The sequence below is a fragment of the Solanum lycopersicum genome, chromosome 10 (genome assembly GCF_036512215.1).
Source record: "Solanum lycopersicum chromosome 10, SLM_r2.1".
Classification (NCBI taxonomy): Eukaryota; Viridiplantae; Streptophyta; class Magnoliopsida; order Solanales; family Solanaceae; genus Solanum; species Solanum lycopersicum.
Genome location: NC_090809.1, coordinates 8,929,637 through 8,935,507, shown reverse-complemented (window position 1 = coordinate 8,935,507; position 5,871 = coordinate 8,929,637). Strand labels below are relative to the sequence as shown.

The following is a 5,871-nucleotide window of genomic DNA, read 5'->3' as shown; positions in this document are numbered from 1 at the left end:
TTTATAACGTGCAAGGCAAAGTCGGTATGTTTGAGCGATGGAAGGCAAAGAAATTGGCTAGTTTGTTAAAGGCGACTAATGCCATCGGTATGGCTCTCGTTTAGTGTCTACTCTCAAATGCCACTCGTAGACTCTTGAAAGATTATTCCAATTGACAATTTGGTAGCTTCTAACAGAAACCTCTATACCTGCCACACCAAAGGTGTAGGGTAAGAGGTCAACATACACTCTACGCTATCGAAATTGATTTAATGCGACTATAAAATGTGTTCTAATTTTTAAATGTTTTGCAGGATGACAATGGTCATAAATTTATGAAGAAACATCTTTATTTTCTAGACTATCATAGTGACCTTTTTTTAAATTTAATTATTAGATCAAAACTAGAATTTTTTTGTTTATATTATTTTTAACAAGTTATATATAAATTGAGAGCCACTTAAAATGTTCTTTGCGTCCTGGATTAAAATTAAAAATCAGAAAAGATTCAAGTTGACAATTTATTTCGCATTTTAAGCCGAAACGCGTGCATTAAAGTAACATTTTTTTAGCTTATATACAATATACCTACTATATAGTCAATTTTTAAGGACTTTTAGAACATGCATGAGGTGTTTCAAAATAAATTATATTTCATTAGTTCCTGATTAATTAATTAATTAATTAATTAATTAATTAATGTAATTTCTCGTTTAAATTGTGAAATTACTTAATTTGGTCCAAACATAAGGACTTTTCCCTCGAACTTCCATTCAGTAGAATAAAGGTTAAATTAATGTTTGTCATACAAGAAATGTTGTTTAGAGAATATTTTCTTGAATAATACTAATAATAGTACTGTATATGAAAATTTAGGTCTTAAAAAGGATTTATATAATTATATTAAGTGATAATTAAAACAAGTACTACGATGTTAAACCTTTAGTTAAGATAGTCCTCGCGTTAGTGATTTCCTTAATAATCAAGCATTCAAATAACTCGTGATTTGATTAAATTATATTTCAAGTTATGAACAAACCAAATAGCGGGGATAGCTCAGTTGGGAGAGCGTCAGACTGAAGATCTGAAGGTCACGTGTTCGATCCACGTTCACCGCATTTTTTCACCTCCTTTCATTCCGTTTATATTAATTTTTCCCACCTTTTTTCCCTTCTCTTTTTATTTTGTCGATTTAATATTACTATAATAAAATGCAAATAAACAATGCGAAATTGAATAAAAATAATTAATAATTTGATCTAAAAATGTTCTCTATCGTTAATAATATGATCCAAAAATGCCCCTATTATTACTTAATATATTAAAAATTGTTTTGTTGATAAATATATATATTTTTAAAATTATATTTTATTGTTAGTAAAGATTCCTAATGTTATATCCCCCAACCCCTAAAATCATTCTAACTAATAAATATATAGAAAATAATTTTTCTTTTTTGGGAAAAAAGTTGGGAATATATCCAAATTTTGATCGCCATTACTGTAACAATTCCAAACTTTGGACATGACCTATTACCCACCTATACTATTTAATAGTGTATTTTAAAGATATATAAGTGTCCAGCTGGACAAGTTACTAGTAATAATGATGCAATATTTATGATATCCACGTGGACAAACATATATATCTTTAAAATACACTATTAAATAGTGCAGAAGGTTAATAGGTTCCGCCCAAAGTTTGAGATTGTTACAACAATTTCGGTCAAACTTCGGATATTTTCAAACCATTTCCTTTTTTTCTTCATAATCTTATTTTATCAATTATTATATAGTAGCTATGTATACCCTTTTAACTAATAATATAGGTCGATAACGATAACTTTTCTGATAAAATAAAATATATATGTATTTCTTAATATTTTTTGAATTGAAGTAGGACAAATGTTTCCCACTAAAAAAAAGTCATCATTAGGAAATAAATAGAAGAATTTTAAAAATGACTACATTTTGGGTTTAATTTGATGTCTATAACTATAATTTATTTAATCACAATTCATAGCTACATGTTATAGGAGGAGAGAGGCGAGCAAGATTAAGATCGAGAGGAGAGGGCGAGTGATATTGGGAATAAGGAGGAGAGAGGGAGCGAGCTCTGGGAGAGAGAGGAGATAGATACACTTGATTTATATATCTAAGCGATAATTATATCTTGGCTAATAATTGATGCAATTCATTTGCATAAAAGTAGCTACTAGAAGGAGGAGAGAGGCGATAAAGGTACAACTAATTTGTATATCTCATCGATAATTGTATCACAAATATAACGATATGAATTAATAAATACAATTGTATTGTTGTGTCACGCCCGAAGCCTACACATTGAACGTGAGTGACACTCAATGCCATCGCGCTGATCTAAGCATACCCATAACATTGCATTGAACATGAACATACGTTCAAACATAAGCGAAAGAGTACATTTGAAAGCATTTGAAGAGAGACTTTTTGTAAGAACACAAATTAAGTAACGCAAGTCATAGAAATTTAAAATCATTGTCAAAGGATGCAAAAGTCCAAACATAACATGACTATTTATATGTCTATGAAGCCTTTTGGCATAATTGAGAAGTGTCTATCGATACAATGCCCCCAAATATACATTGTATTCATAAACATGAAGTACTAGATATATGTACACTGAGCCCGAAAAACATAAAACACCTCACCAATAGGAGAAGATATGAAACCTCGGGAGCAGCCTGATCACATGACTGTGTGCCTGAGTTTGCATCAATAAAAAAATGCAGCGCCCCCGACAAGAGGAACGTAAGTACATATGGAATAATACATATATATCAAATCAAAAGAAGCAGTTAACATAGTCATAATTGTAGGATATAAAGGTTAAGATATAAAGCCGTTCATATACTGCAGTATGAATATTTTCTTTTTATCATATTTTGGCTCATTATGAGAATCTAATAGTGTAATGACATAAACCATCATGTGAGCACATGGAGTTTGATCTTGGCCTTTCACGATCCAAAGTATATCCTAAACATGACATGGAGTGTAAGACCCCGAGAGGACCTACACAAATCTCTTGACATATATACAACACAATACAATAGAAAATACAAGAATTAAAGTAATAAATCTCATATTATTAAGAGTTTGACATAAATGCACAAGACTAATCATAGTCTTGACAAACCAATCTAATACATCAAAAAGTGGTTGGGATGTAACTCATACATCGAGTACAATATCTAAAAAGTAAAGACATAAGAAAATATAGTAAAGGTAACATGGTCTCGAAGTATGAGGATTCACCAAGTCTTCACGATCAAGTAATCAACTAGACACGTACAAGAGGAAGAGAAGTGTCGCACCCTAAATATTAAACAATGTAGACACAAATATGCATTGGTACATGAAATGTTCTAACTAAGGGTAAATGCATGAAAACATAAGAAGTGATTGATTAGTAAGAGATTTTAAATCATTTAGGGATTTATTTTTATAGTATAAATGTCCTTAAATGTCTAATTTATATTTTGAACTGTTATTAAGGTGTTGATTTGCAGCATTAAAGTCTAAGGAGCAAGACAATGACACTACTAGACAGAAAAGAACAAACAAGCTGAAGAATTAAAGAAAATAGATCCTCGAGATAGCCAAGACCACTCGGCTAATCGCCGAGTGGCTCTTCACCCTGCCTAAAGTTACAGCTCACCATTTCTAAGAAAGTGAAATTGGGCGAACAACATTCCCTAAAAGCTATTCGCTGGTTGGATCGACAATGAGGGGATAGTTGCCAAAGTTTACAGGACCATCAGTTAGGACGCAAGTACAATAACGATAAAAAGAGAAGAAGGCACATCGTTAAACTGATCAGCAACCTAGACATACACCATCTAAAGTTACAGCCTGAAAAGTATGAAAGCTCGAGTAAGAAGGTGATGGGTGAGAGCTATTGACGACTCGCCGAGCTTTTGACGAGGCACGACTTTACTCGCTGATTCACCTTCAAAAGCCAAATTTTGTATAAATTGATTCTTTAAAAAGAGAGAGGGAAATTTTCAACATTGTGGAAAAAGTAACTTTGAACGAAAACACTGTATTGTTGGTTTTCGAGACTATTTTCATGTAGATTTGGATATGTGTTTTGTAAATGAAGCTAAATTGATTTATTTTAAGGATTTGGAAATCAAAACCCAACAATGGAGCATGTAATAGGTATTGAATTTTCACTTTTTATGATGACTAGCTAAAACCCCATTCTTGGGGTTTGACTATGTGATTAATTGCTTAATTTAGGGTATGGGTGTTAGAGATTATTGATCGTATTTCTAATTTTAAGTGGGTTTGATTTATTGTTGCTGTTAAATTGTTGTGTTGAAATGTATATTTCAGTGGTGTGTTTTATGCTTACTTGAGATAAAGGTGTAAAAATAAGACTTTAAATTAGCATTCTTAGTGATTGGGTTGTTGTGGATTCTACTCGAGAGAGTGAATTCTAAGATCCTTTCTACCTATCTAGCGAGAGAGAGTAGATGAATGAAGTTGTGGGATGGTTTTCTTGTTTATCTTGTTGAGGTTCGAGAGAACTCACTTGAAGCAAGTTAGTTGTTTGAGAGAAAATTATCGCATCTTTGGTCCAGCCTACCCACAAAGATTTAGTAACCCTAAGCAATTAACTAGCACCCATTTGGCGTAATTGACAGTTAATCGGTCACTCCTCCAAGTAACTCTAAATCATTTGATATCTCCTGTTATTCGTCATTGTTGTGATTGTTGATTGAACTCAAATTCCCCTTCCTTACATTGATGTGATCTTCTTGATTTGTTTAAGTGATTCCGAAAATTTATATTCCTACAATAAATTGAATCACATTTACTACTATATAGTTAAACTCAAACTTATACGCTCTAAGTGGGTTCGAACCCAACTTCTCATTCGGTGTTATACTAGTTAATGATCGTCTACACCTATAATCGGATGAGGTGTATTTGAGATGGTAATAAAAATAACGCCATATCTGAAGAGTGGTGTTTTTTAGAATTCTATTATTGAATTTTAATTATAATTTCTTTGTGCTGTAGTTAAATCAACTTACCGTTTGTAGTAAGCTATTTGTGATCAAGTGAAAAGATGAGTGCGAATTAAAGCACCGTGAACCAACGTGGTCAACATGATGATGGTTGTAAGTCCTTTCACAACAATGAAGCTCTATTGGGGGGGGGGGGGGGGAGGGCTTAGGTGTTATTCACCTATCGCTGGTGGTGGATCATACTGAATTTCATATGACAAACACAATGCTGAACATCCTACAAGATAAGGGTATATTTTGGTGACTTTATCATGAAAACGACCATGAGCATATTCGTAAATTCGTGGAAGTGTGCAACCTGTTCTCACTCAAGGGCACATGAATCATTTTGGCTCATGTTGCTTACATTCTCTTAATGGGAGGTGCAACCAAGTGGGCTAGCAAGGCTACAAAGGTACTCTATTTTATCATGGGAAGAGCTTACTAACAGATTCTATGCAAGGTTCTTTCCACCCTCTAAAATGGTGAAATTAGGTGACAACATCCAAAATTTCAAGCGGATAAAAGGAGAACCAATTCATCAAACTTGGATAAGATATCAAAAGCTTCTCTTACCATGTCCTACTCATGAGATTCCAGGTGATGTGATACTTCAATACTTCTATGAGAATTTAGACCCAGTGAACAAAGGAGTAGCTGACTAGTGTTAACTTCTTATATCTTGAATAATTACAACTCGCAGGAATTAACAAGAAATAATGTGAGTTGCCTGGAATTCATAAAAAAACTATGGAAAACAACACAAATGAGAAGAACAATACAACTAGAATCCTAGGCCAAAGTTGTGATGCAAAGAAGGAAAGGGAAAAGATCTC

The 5,871-nt window shown here is 32.9% G+C and overlaps 1 non-coding gene across 1 annotated transcript; it reads left to right on the top strand.

The window, feature by feature from the left end:
- The first annotated feature begins 1,024 nt into the window (after positions 1 to 1,024).
- Positions 1,025 to 1,097, top strand: TRNAF-GAA (transfer RNA phenylalanine (anticodon GAA)). The gene has a single exon. It is a non-coding gene; the product is annotated as a tRNA-Phe (tRNA).
- Positions 1,098 to 5,871: the final 4,774 nt, after the last annotated feature.